This window comes from Sapajus apella, unplaced genomic scaffold (assembly GCF_009761245.1).
Source record: "Sapajus apella isolate SASKATOON/1434 unplaced genomic scaffold, GSC_monkey_1.0 scaffold72, whole genome shotgun sequence".
Lineage (NCBI taxonomy): Eukaryota > Metazoa > Chordata > Mammalia > Primates > Cebidae > Sapajus > Sapajus apella.
In genome coordinates, this window is record NW_022437012.1 from 10,407,357 (window position 1) to 10,421,449 (window position 14,093).

The 14,093-nt window shown below is 41.1% G+C and overlaps 1 protein-coding gene across 4 annotated transcripts in view; it reads right to left on the reverse strand.

Moving 5' to 3' along the window:
* Window positions 1-5,125, reverse strand: part of MAP3K19 (mitogen-activated protein kinase kinase kinase 19) — an 80,851-nt gene extending 75,726 nt beyond the window's left edge. The window contains exon 1 of one of the 4 annotated variants that reach the window (XM_032250679.1): window positions 4,591-5,124. The gene's annotated coding sequence lies outside the window, so the exon portion shown is untranslated. Of the gene's footprint in view, window positions 1-4,590 lie in introns of all 4 variants that reach the window. The other 3 variants (XM_032250676.1, XM_032250681.1, XM_032250680.1) reach the window with 3 other exon arrangements.
* Between the last annotated feature and the right edge of the window lie 8,968 nt (window positions 5,126-14,093).

Below are 14,093 nucleotides of genomic sequence, written 5' to 3' on the forward strand. Positions count from 1 at the left end.
ATGCAATGAAAAGGTCTAGGAGGTTGAGGGCCAGGAACTGAGGGAGGACCCATTGCTGGGGAAGGCAGGTGGTTCCTTTTACAGAAAGACAATAGATGAGGTCAGCAACAGAGCCAGTACACAAACAAGTGTGTGTGGTTGGTCTCCTCGGCTTTCAGAGAAATGGCGGCCTTAGCTCAGTGCATGTGCTGAACTTGCTTGAGCAGAAATATTTCCTTGCTATAAATAAAGATTTCAACTTTCCTTTAGTAGATCTGGGATGAGGCTGGGGACTCTTTTTTTAAAAGAAATTTTCAATACACTTAAAAAATTGACTTTATTACTTAGAGCAGTTTTAAGTTAACAGCAAAACTTGGAAGAAAGAACAGATATTCCCTCTCCGCTATCTGCTACGGCAACCATCAACAGCCTGCACCAGAATGGTACATTTGTTTTTTTTTTTTTTTTTTTTTTTTTTTGAAAGGGAGTTTCGCCCTTGTTACCCAGGCTGGAGAGCAATGGCGCGATCTCGGCTCACCGCAACCTCCGCCTCTTGGGTTCAGGCAATTCTCCTGCCTCAGCCTCCTGAGTAGCTGGGATTACAGGCATGCGCCACCATGCCCAGCTGATTTTTTGTAGTTTTAGTAGAGACGGGGTTTCACCGTGTTGACCAGGATGGTCTCGATCTCTTGACCTCGTGATCCACCCGCCTCGGCCTCCCAAAGTGCTGGGATTACAGGCTTGAGCCATTGCGCCCGGCCGGAATGGTACATTTGTTAACTGATAAAGTTACAAACACAGCATTATCACTCAGAGTCCATAGTTTACATTAGGGTTCACTCATGGTGTTGTACATTCTATGGGTTTGGACCAAGGTATCCACCATTTTAGCACGTGCAGCATAGTTTTGTGGCCCAATCCTCTGGGCTCTGTCCTTTCATCCCTCCCTCCTCACTAACCCCGGGCAACCTGTGACCTTTTTATTGTCTCTGGGAGGCTCCCATCAGGCAACTTCTAAAAACACAGATCTTGTGATTAGAATAGAATCCACAATATTTCTTGCTATTTACTTTGTTTTCTAATTGACATTTATTATTACTACCTGTTACTCCCTTTGATTTAAACTTCCTAGAATAGATATTAGTTTTCCCTTCAAATTTCTAGCAGAATACTTTGTAATAGAGGATGAATTCCTCAAGTCTTTTTCTACCTTTGTTCAAAGTGAAGTTACATAATAACAATAATACAACAACAGCAATCCTGCCGAATTTGTATTGAATGCTTGCTATGTGTCCTGTGCTGTTCTAAATGCTTTACAGGTGTTTTTTTCTATTTAATTCCAAATAACACCATCAGAACAGTTGTATTATTATCCCTATTCTATAGATGAAGAAAATGAAGCACAGACATTGGCCAGAGAAATGAGGGTGCTACTGCCCAAAAAGATGGAATGGGGCCAGACACAGTGGCTCACACTTGTAATTCCCTCATTTTGAGAGGACGATGCAGGTGGATCACCAGAGATCAGGAGTTCAAGACCAGCCTGACCAACGTGGTGAAACCTCATCTCTACTAAAAATACAAAATTAACCAGGTGTGGTGACGCATGCCTATAATACCAGCTACTTGGGAGATTGAGGCAGGAGAATTGCTTGAACCCAGGAGGCGGAGATTGCAGTGAGCCAAGATCGTGCCATAGCACTCCAGCCTGGGCAACAACAGTGAAACTCCATCTCAAAAAAAAAAAAAATGTAATGGAACTAGTATTTAAAGGTGCATTTGCAGAATAGGCTTATTTCCATTTTCATGTTTGGACCTTAGGTAGATGGGGATGAACTGATCATTATTCCTTGCTAGCCACACTGGACCCTGTAAGGCTTTCCTCTTGTTTTATTTTTTCCCTTCAGCTCTGATCCCCTCTGTCTGATAAGAACCCAATCTAATGTGCCTGAGAGGTACCCTCAATATAAGTATATCCTTATAAGGCATATAGTGCTATTATATTACATTGGTTTTTGATTTACACAAATAATATTGTGCTCTAGAGCTTGTTAATTATTTGTTAACACTTTACTTTTAAGCTTTATCCTTGTACTTATATGTACAAGGTTGTTGGTTTTATATTCACTGTGTTTTATTACTCCCTTGATGATGGACATCTAAGTTGTCTGCTCCACAAATAACACTATGATAAATATCCTTGTTTGGGCCTTATTATGCACCCTGTAAATGTTTCTCTGGGGCAAGTGGGTCGAATGGATTTAATTTCACAAAGTACGGCCAGATTGTCCTCCAGAATGGCTGTATCAATTTACACTTCCACCAGTAATGCCTGTTTTCTTAAAGCTCTTTTAAGAGAAGTAGACATTTGGTTGATTGCTGTCACCTAATCATCATTATCTTAATCATTAGCATTTAATAAACAGTGTACTTGGGACCTTACTAAGGGCAGAAGGGGCAGGTGATATACTCAAAATAAGGCCTCAGAAATAATTAAAAGCAGTACACACATCTGTCCCAACAAATTGCTTTGTAACTTAGATTTATATATTTGTTTTTGAAAATGCAACAGTATTTACAGGATCATTTTGAGGGGAAGAAAATATTTTCATAAAGGATAATTAAAACTTGTCTTTTAATAAAGCTAAAGATCAGATATTCAAATAGCACCAAGGCAAGAAATAGATATTTATATCACACCTTATTCATAAAGTAGAAATAAAACTTCAAACATTTTTTCCCCCAAGGTTATTACCAAGCAATGTCATGGAGTTGTGGTTCAACTTTTTCATGTAACCCTTAAGGGAGAGCATTTCATAAGTGGCATCTATCATCTGAAATAAAATATAATAATTTAGATTTAACTAAACAACAATCCCCAAGTTATCAAATCAGATCAGTGCAATACTGGGCAATGTGGTCATTATTTGGTCATTTATTGTCTCACATAGTCGGTAGTCACTGGAGGAAGACAATGAGATTGAATGACCACATAGCACAATTCCTAGATGCAGCTCATTTTTTCTGTTAACATGCACAGACCACAGCTTTTAAAATTTATTTTTATTTTTTAAAGACTGGGTCACACTCTGTCCTTAAGGCTGAAGTACAGTGGCCCGATCATAGCTCACTGCAGCCTTAAACTTCTACGTTTAAGGGATCCTCCCACCTTATCCTCCCGAATAGCTAGGACTACAGGTAGACAGCACCATGCCCTGCTAGTTATTTTTATTTTTTGTTTTTGTAGAGACAGTCTCACTATGCTGCCTAGGCTTAGCCACGAACCCATAGCACTTTTTATTAGTGAGCTCTATTTCCTCTTCTGACCTCCAATGGTTACATGTCCATTTTAGCGTTTTCATAAGAAAATATTTCTCGCCGGGCGCGGTGGCTCAAGCCTGTAATCCCAGCACTTTGGGAGGCCGAGGCGGGTGGATCACAAGGTCAAGAGATCGAGACCATCCTGGTCAACATGGTGAAACCCCGTCTCTACTAAAACTACAAAAAAATTAGCTGGGCATGGTGGCGGGTATCTGTAGTCCCAGCTACTCAGGAGGCTGAGGCAGGAGAATTGCCTGAACTCAGGAGGCGGTGGTTGCGGTGAGTCGAGATCGCGCCATTGCACTCCAGCCTGGGTAACAAGAGCGAAACTCCGTCTCAAAAAAAAAAAAAAAGAAAAAAAAAAAGAAAAAGAAAATATTTCTCAATTTTCCATTTAGAAATTTTCCTTTTTGAGATGGAGTCTTGCTCTATTGCCTAGGTTGGAATGCAATGGCATGATCTCGGTTCACTGCAACCTCCGCCTCCTGGGTTCAAGCAATTCTTCTGCCTCAGCCTTCTGAGCAGCTGGGATTACAGGCCTCCGCCACCATACCTGGCTAATTTTTGTATTTAGTAGAGACAGGGGTTCGCCCTGTGGCCAGGTTAGTCTCGAACTCCCGACCTTAGGTGGTCCACAAGCCTTGGCCTTCCAAAGTGCTAAGATTACAGGCATGAACCACCATGCCCACCCCATTTAGAATTGTTTTGACCAATGATTTTTTAGAAATAACGTTTCATTCCACAGAGTTTTCTAGAAGCCCAGTCTTTTTTATTTTTAATTGTATTCGTGATTTATCTACTGGTAAAACCAAAACCTTTGTTATGCTGTACATTTGATTTTGAACCTTATGTAATAAATATTTAAAGCAACAGAAATCTCAGTTCACGTTGAGAAAACATGGTTAAGAACATATGCACACAATACTGATTGGTTACAAGAAGATTCATACCATGTAATGTTTACACATATTTGGATGATTAAACTATAAGATTGCCCCTGGGTATATAATTCAATGAAAGCAAATGTTTTTCATACACTTTCTTGTCATTAGTAATTTAGCCTATGGTCTAGAGGTACCTGCATGAGTATTGGAGGAAATCATCTCAATATTTGAAAAGTAAAAAATAGTTTATTACAACTATAAGGATATCATTATTTGAGATTAGGACACAGTTTCTTTTATCAGTTTACCTGGTGTTCCTCCTTTGGGACATACATACTTTGGGGAGTAAAGAAGTTGCACCATACAGTTTATCTAAAATGGGATGAAAAGCAGAGATTTGGCTTACCTGTGCTGTGTTTTGCTGAGGGAGGTGGTACACAGTTGAAGAAACACCGAGCCAAACAGTAGCCAACATCATCCTAATTCATTGTGGCACTGATTTCGGGGACAGCTGTAACCCACACTTCAACTAGGAATCCATTTAAAAACAGCAGAGATTCAGATTTTTTTTCTTTAATGACTTTACAGTGTTGCAAAGCCCAAATAATTTTTCTTTTTAAATTTTTTCTTTATTAAGCTGCTCCTGCATGCACAAAGTCTTTAGTTAGCTGCAAAGAGACTGCTTAGTTTACAGGTTGTCACCCAGGCAACCATCCACTGTGTGTTTAGCTTAGAGAATTGAAAGTAGGACAGTCTCATCCAGGAAGGAAAACAAGTATGCTCTTCCAAGTTGCTGCTTTAAAGCTACTGAACCCCTATGCACTTCCATGGTTGGCACAGCTACTGTGATCACCTGATGCCCTCAGACTTTCTCCAAGAGAACCATGCCTTTGTAACCCCCTCAATGTTCCAGAAGGCCCCTTTCAAAGCTGGATATAGGTCACAGAGTGAGAATCCAATCGATTACCACCAAACTGATTGCATTCTTAGACTTAGCCTTGAGAAAGTGCTAGCAGACAGAAATCCTTACATTACAACATACTTCTTGTCTAGACATGCTGTGGTATTCTGAAGCAAAAGCTTCATAAACGGACTGCATTTTTGTCGGAGTCAAATGGTAATAAACCCAGCTGTGAGAGACTTCAAATCATGGACTATTAAAAGATACTCATGAGGAAGTGGAGCCAGGGCACTCCTTATGGTTACCTGGCATTTATGTGCTGCTAAATTCTTTTCTGCCACTTACTAAAGGATGCAGGGATTTTTCTTCCAAGGTAGGGTGTAACATTATATATTCTCAACTGAATTGGGTATGATATTCTCTCACAATAACAATGGCTGACATTTATTGACTAGTTCTTAGGTTAGTCCATAAAGGACGTGATTGATGTCATTTAAGCCTTACAACAACTCTATGGAGTTGAAACAATAAACATCATCATTGCTATGTTACAGAAGATGACATTGAGGCTTAAAACTTCTAAGTTAATGAATGGTGGAGCTAGGGATTGTACCTAAGTAGGGGATTGAACCTGTGTGTGTGTGTGTGCACACACACACACACACACACACACACACACTCATACTCTTCTCTAGCAGATGAAGACTTCAGGGTAAAAAGCATTCGGAGATTGTTAGATCTAGTAAACTCCCTCATTATCAATTCAGCCTCAAACTGCTTTACACCAACCTGAGCACACACAGGCTGCTACTCTGTTTTGCTTCCTACAACTCCAGTACTTTGTTTCTGCTCCCAGCAAGATGAGTACTCTCACAGCTTAACAGGGGAGATTATAAGCACTGTAGTTTCTGACTTTTAGGATTTCTGCTGGGCTACCCTGGAGTTCCAGCTTGTCTGCAATCCATGAATCTTTAAACTGGCTTCTCAAAAAGTAATCCTGTCCAGACACGGCGGCTCATGCCTGTAATCCTAGCACTTTGGGAGGCTGAGGTGGGCAGATCACCTGAGGTCAGGAGTTTGAGAACAGCCTGGCCAACATGGTGAAACTCCATCTCTACTAAAAATACAAAAATTAGCTGGGCATGGTGGCTGGTGACTTAATCCCAGCTACTCAGGAGGCTGAGGCAGGAGAATTGCTTGAATCCAGGAGGCGAAGGTTGCGGTGAGACAAGATTGCACCACTGCACTCCAGCCTGAGCCATGGAGTGAGACTTGGTCTCAAAAAAAAAAAAAAAAGTAATCCTTTAGCTAGGCGAAGTGGATCACCCCTGTAATCCCAGCACTTTGGGAGGCCAAAGTAGGAGGATTGCTTGAGCCCAGGAGTTTGAGACCAGCCTAAGCAACATGATGAGACCATGTCTCTACAAAAAACAGAAAAAATTGGTGGACGTGGTGTTGGGCACCTGTAGTTTCATTTACTCAGGAGGCTGAGGCAGGAGGATTGATTGAGTCCAAGAGTTTGAGGCTGCAGTGAGCCGTGATCATGCCACTGCGCTCCAGCCTAGGAAATAGAAAGACATCCTGTCTTTAAACAAAAAAGGAATCCTCCTTTTATCTCTCATTTTGAGTTAGAGTCATTCAAATAGGTTTTTTCTTTTTCAAGAAACTCAATTTTTTAGAAATCGTGGAGAGAGAGGCATGCAACACAAGGACAATATCAGGTAATAAGGCTGCCCTAGGGCTGTGTCAATAGCTCTAAGGAAGCATGGAAGGTGGGTGTCTCACTTCCTGGATTGAGAGTGGGGGATGTATATTTGCCCAGGCTGCTTGAACAAAATGCCACAGACTGGAAGGCTTAAACAACAAAAATGTATTTGCTCACTGGGCTGGGTGTGGTGGCTCGTGCCTGTAATCCCATCACTTTGGGAGGCAAAGGCGGGTGAATCACCTGAGGTCAGGAGTTTGAGACCAGTTTGGCCAATATGGTGAAACTCTGTCTCTACTAAAAATACAAAAATTATCCAGGCATGGTGGAGCATGCCGCCTGTAATCCCAGCTACTGGGAAGGCTGAGGCAGGAGAATCACTTGAACCCAGAAGGTGGAGGTTGCAGTGAGCTGAGATTGCACTACTGCACTCCAGCCTGGGCAACAGAGCGAGACTCTGCCTCAAAAAAAAAAAAAAAATTATGCCAGGCGCGTGCCTGTAGTCCCAGCTACTCGGGAGGCTGAGGTGGGAGGATCGCTTGAGCCCAGGAGTTCTGGGCTGTAGTGCGCTATGCCGATGGGGTGTCCGCACTAAGTTCGGCATCAATATGGTTGGTGACATCCCAGGAGCGGGGACCACTAGGTTGCCTAAGGAGGGGTGAACCGGCCCAGGTCAGAAACAGAGCAGGTCAAAACTCCCGTGCTGATTAGTAGTGGGATCGTGCCTGTGAATAGCCACGGCACTCCAGCCTGGACAGCATAGAGACCAGGTCTCTAAAAAAAAAAAAAAAAAATTATTTGCTCACTGTTCTGAAGGCTAGAAGCCCAAGACCAAGGTATCAGGAGACTGGGTTTCTCCTGAGGCCACTCTCCTTGGTTTGCAGATGGCCACCTTCTCTTTGTGTCCCCACATGGCCTTTCCTCTGTGTGAGCACATCCCTGGTATCCTAATCTGTTCTCATAAGGACACTAGTCAGATTGGATTAGGGCCCACTCTAATGGCCTAATTTTAACTTAATCACCTCTTTAAACACCTTGTCCATAAATACAGTCACATTTTGAGGTACTAGGGGTTAGGGCTTCAACATATGAATTATAGGGCATACAAATAAGCTCATAACGGGGGGCAGAGAAAGTCTTCACAGAAGAGCAAATATCCAAGCTGAAACTTGAAGGACTAATAGTTTACCATGTAAACTATAGACACAGGGCATTGCAGATTCTAAACAGCAGCATGTCCAGAGGAAAGAGAAAGCACAGGATGTTGAAAGCATTGTCTATGCGTGTTAAAAGAGGATGTCCAGGAGGCGCGGGCCGGAGGAAAAAAAAAGAGGGTGTCTATTAGAAGAGAGTGGCAGCCACAGAGTTGTGCTGCTCAGACCTCTCTTAGAGAAAGACTCACTGCCCAGCTGTGAGGTGTGTGGTTAGATGAACAGCTTCCAGCTATTGGGTTTATCAGGTTTGTCTAACTGTTGAGCCAAGGACCTGCTATTCTTGGGGTGCTTCCTCCAGCCAAAAACTGAGCAAACAGGGAAAGCCAAGGTCACTCTTTTCTTGGGGAGATCCCGGTCAATGATTGACTAAACAAGGCAGTGGTACAAGGGGCTAGGCATTTCCTGATGGAGAATTTTTGCCCCGGCACTTCCAGCTGTACTTAGAGACTTCAGCAGGTTGAAATTACAGTGTCTGCATTTTTAGAACACCAGTCTGGAAAAAAAAAAAAAAGAGTGAAAAAGCAAGCTGAAGAGTGGGAGAAGGTATTTACTACATATATAAATAATACAAGGCTCAGATGCAGAATATATATAAATAACTTGAAGATATAAATAAAATAAAGACAGATAGCTCTATAGAACAACAACGAAAAGCACTTAATTTTCTGCAAAACATCATATTTAAATGCTCAATAAGCAAATGAAAAAGTGCTTAACTTCATTAAAAATCAGCGACATTGGCTGGGCAAGGTGGCTCATGCCTGTAATCCTAGCATTTTGGGAGGCCAAGAGGGCAGATTACCTGAGGTCGGGAGTTCGAGACCACCCTGGCCAACATGGTGAAACCCCGTCTCTACTAAAATACAAAAATTAGCTGGGTGTGGTGGCACATGCCTGTAATCCCAGCTACTCAGGAGGCTGAGGCAGGAGAATCTCTTGAACCCGGGAGGCAGACGTTGAGGTGAACTGAGATCGTGCCATTGCACTCCAGCCTGGGCAAAAAGAGAAAAACTCTGTCTCAAAAAAAAAAATTAAAAATTAAATTAAATTAAAACTAAAATTAATTAAAAATAAAAATAAATTAAAATAAAAAAATAAAAATAAATTGGGGACATGAAAATTAAAATCATAGTGGGATATTCCCCATCCATTGGGGTGACAAAGTGTTTTAAATCTGACAATTCCAGAGGTTGGTTTGGATATAGAGCAGTGGGGACTTCCATTAATTGCTGGAATATAATTTAATAAGCCACTTTGTAACACTGGCATTATATAGCAATGTTGATTACACTGATACCCTATGACCTGGGGTAAATCCACTCCTAGTATCTCTCATAAATATACACCATGACAGAAGTGCAGGAATATTTACAGTAGCATTATTTATAATAACCACACCCTAAAAATAATCTAAATGTTTATACAAGCACATAATGGATTAATTGTGACATATTCATATGATGGACTACATTATAACAATAAAATTAATTAATTACTATTACACACAGTAGCACAGATGGATCTCACAAGCACACTGTTGAAAAAAAGATACACACAAAAAATACACTATTATTCCATTGAAGACAGGCAACACTAAATTATATTGTTTGGTTTTGTTGAGACAGGATCTTGCTCTGTCACCCAGGCTGGAGTGCAATGGAGGGATCATAGCTCACTGCAGCCTCAGACTTCTGGACTGAAGTGATCCTCCAACCTCAGCCTCCCAAGTACCTGTGACTACATGCATGTGCCATTATGCCAGGCTACTTTTTAAATTTTTTGTAGAGATGGGGTTTTACTATGTTGCCCAGGCTGGTTTGAAACTCCCGGCCTCGAGTGATCCTCCCATCTCAGCCTCTGAAAGCACTGGGATTACAGGCATGAGCCACCATGCCCTGCCTATATTGTTTACAGATGAATTGGTTACAGGTAGTGAAACTAAAGATTAGCAAGGAAATGGTCACCACAAAAATCAGGATAGTGCTTATCTCTAGGCTAAAGGAAAGGCTGTAATTGGTAATGGGCACATAAATGCTGGCAGTGTTGTACCTCTTTACCTGGTGGTACTTGAGTGTTTGTTTTATGAAATTTTCAGTTTTTCTTACTATGACAGAAAAGACACAAAAGCTGAGACCTGGCGGGTGAGAAGTGCAAGCCATATGAGAGATCCCTGGGAGGAGCACTTCTGAAAGGGGGTGTCATCAGTGGAAAGGGCCTGGGGAGGGGAAGAACTTCGAGCTTTGTTCAAACAGTTAGAAGGAGGAGCATGACTCAAGCAGATTGGTCAAGGGAAAAAGTGGTCGCACATGAGATTTGGATAGTAGGAAAAAGCTGGATCATGCAGGCCACAGTGAGGAGTTAGAATTTTATATAGCCATTGATGGGTTTTAAGCAGGAAATTGCATCGGTCCAATTCCCTTTGTTTTAGAAGATCATTCTGGTTGCTGTGTGGAAAATGAACTGGTAATCTGAAAGTTAAAGAGGTAAGAAGGAGCTGGGTGCAATGGCTCATGCTTATAATCCCAGCACTTTGGGAGGCTGAGGTGGGCAGATCACGAGGTCAGGGGTTCGAGACCAGCCTGACCAACATGATGAAATCCTGTCTCTACTTAAAAATACAAAAATTAGGCCGGGTGCGGTGACTCACGCCTGTAATCCCAGCACTTTGGGAGGCCGAGGCAAGTGGATCACGAGGTCAAGACATCGAGACCATCCTGGCCAACATGGTGAAACCCCATTTCTACTAAAAATACAAAAATTAGCCAGGTGTGGTGGCGCACACCTGTAATCCCAGCTACTTGGGAGGCTGAGGCAGGAGAATTGCTTGAACCTGGGAGGTGGAGGTTGTGGTGAGCCAAGAGCATGCCATTGCACTTCAGCCTGGGTGACAGAGTGAGACTCCGTCTCAAAAAAAAAAAAAAAAGGAGAGAGATAAGAAGATACAAAGAATAGATAGGGCAAATAGAAGACAAATAGTGGGGTAGTAAACATAAACTCAGTTATGCAAATAACTATGTTGATTATAACTTAAATATAGAGGTTGTCAGAATGAATAAAACAGAAAACCCAAATTACATGCTATATATGAAACATGTTGTAAATATAAAGCCACAGATAGGTTGAAAGCAAACAGATGGCATGGTGAGAGGGCATCTTTGTCTAGTGCCAGATTTCAAAGGCAATGCTTCCAGTTTTTGCCCATTCAGAATGATATTGGCTGTTGGTTTGTCATAAATAGCTTTTATTATTTTGAGATACGTTCCGTCAAGACCTAGTTTATTGAGGGTTTTTAGCATAAAGGGCTGTTGAATTTTGTCAAAGGCCTTCTCTGCATCAGTTGAGATACTCATGTGGTTTTTGTCTTTGGTTCTGTTTATGTGATGAATTATGTTTATAGACTTGCGCATGTTGAACCAGCCTTGCATCCCCGGGATGAAGCCTACTTGATCATGGTGGATAAGCTTTTGCATGTGCTGTTGCAATTGGCTTGCCAGTATTTTATTGAAGATTTTTGCATCTATGTTCATCACGGATATTGGCGTGAAGTTTTCTTTTCTTGCTGTCTCTGCCGGGTTTTGGTATCAGGATGGTGTTGGTCTCATAAAATGAATTGGGAAGGATTCCCTCTTTTTGGATTGTTTGGAATAGTTTCAGAAGGAATGGTACCAGCTCCTCTTTGTATGTCTGGTAGAATTTGGCTGTGAACCCATCTGGACCTGGGCTTTTTTTGGGTGGTAGTCTCTTAATTGCTGCCTCAACTTCAGACCTTGTTATTGGTCTATTCAGAGTTTTGACTTCATACTGGTTTAGGCTTGGGAGGATGCAAGTGTCCAGGAATTTATCCATTTCTTCCAGGTTTACTAGTTTATGTGCATAGAGTTGTTTGTAATAATCTCGGATGATGGTTTGAATTTCTGTGGAATCTGTTGTGATATCCCCTTTATCGTTTTTTATTGCATCAATTTGGTTATTCTCTCTTTTCTTTTTTATTAATCTGGCTAGTGGTCTGTCTATTTTGTTGATTTTTTCGAAAAACCAGCTCCTGGATTTATTGATTTTTTGAAGAGTTTTTTGTGTCTCTATCTCCTTCAGTTCTGCTCTGATCTTAGTTATTTCTTGTCTTCTGCTAGGTTTTGAGTTTTTTTGATCTTGCTCCTCTAGCTCTTTCAATTTTGATGATAGGGTGTCAATTTTAGATCTCCACTTCCTTCTCATGTGGGCATTTATTGCTATATATTTTCCTCTAGAGACTGCTTTAAATGTGTCCCAGAGATTCTGGTATGTTGTGTCTTTGTTCTCGTTGGTTTTGAAGAACATCTTTATTTCTGCCTTCATTTCATTGTTTATCCAGTCAACATTCAAGAGCCAGTTGTTCAGTTTCCATGAAGCTGTGCGGTTCTGAGTTAGTTTCTGAATTCTGAGTTCTAACTTGATTGCACTTTGGTCTGAGAGACTGTTTGTTATGATTTCCATTCTTTTGCATTTGCTGAGGAGTGATTGGAAGTTCTAGCCAGACCAATCAGGAAAGAAAAAGAAATAAAGGGTATTCAAATAGGAAAGAGTAAGTCAAATTGTCTCTATTTGCAGACGACATGATTGTGTATCTGGAAGACCCCATCATCTCAGCCCAAAATGTCCTGAAACTGATAAGCAACTTCAGCAAAGTCACAGGATACAAAATCAGTGTGCAAAAATCACAAGCATTCCTATACACCAATAACAGACTTAAAGAGAGCCAAATCAAGAACGAACTGCCATTCACAATTGCTACAAAGAGAATAAAATACCTAGGAATACAACAAAGAATGTAAAGGACCTCTTCAAGGAGAACTACAAACCACTGCTCAAAGAAATAAGAGAGGACACAAACAGATGGAGAAACATTCCACATTCATGGTTAGGAAGAATCAATATCATGAAAATGGCCATACTGCCCAAAGTAATTTGCAGATTCAACGCTATCCCCATCAAGCTACCAATGACCTTCTTCACAGAACAGGAAAAAAACACCTTAAACTTCATATGGAATCAAAAGAGAGCCAGCATAGCCAAGTCAATTCTAAGCAAAAAGAACAAAGTGGGAGGCATCACACTACCAGACTTCAAACTATACTACAAGGCTACAGTAATCAAAACAGCATGGTACTGGTACCAAAACAGAGATATAGACCAATGGAACAGAACAGAGGCCTTGGAGGCAATACCACATCTACAACCATCCGATCTTTGACAAACCTGACAAAAACAAGCAATGGGGAAAGGATTCCCTGTTTAATAAATGGTGTTGGGAAAACTGGCAAGCCATGTGAAGAAAGCAGAAACTGGACCCGTTCCTGACACCTTATACTAAAATTAGCTCCAGATGGATTAAAGACTTAAACATAAGACCTAACACCATAAAAACCCTAGAAGAAAATCTAGGCAAAACCATTCAGGACATAGGCGTAGGCAAGGACTTCATGACCAAAACACCAAAAGCATTGGCAACAAAAGCCAAAATAGACAAGTGGGACCTAATGAAACTCCACAGCTTCTGCACAGCAAAAGAAACAGTCATTAGAGTGAATTGGCAACCAACAGAATGGGAAAAAATTTTTGCAGTCTACCTATCTGACAAAGGGCTGATATTCAGAATCTACAAAGAACTAAAACAGATTTACAAGAAAAAAACAAACAAGCCCATTCAAAAGTGGGCAAAGGATATGAACAGACACTTTACAAAAGAAGACATACATGAGGCCATCAAACATATGAACAAATGCTCATCATCACTGTTCATTAGAGAAATGAAAATCAAAACTACATTGAGGTACCATCTCATGCCAGTTAGAATGGCGATCATTAAAAAATCTGGAGACAACAGATGCTGGAGAGGATGCGGAGAAATAGGAACACTTTTACACTGTTGGTGGGAGTGTAAATTAGTTCAACCATTGTGGAAGACAATGTGGCAATTCCTCAAGGACTTAGAAATAGAAATTCCATTTGACTCAGCAATCCCATTACTGGGTATATATCCAAAGGATTATAAATCATTCTACTATAAGGACACATGCACACGAATGTTCACTGCAGCACTGTTTACAATA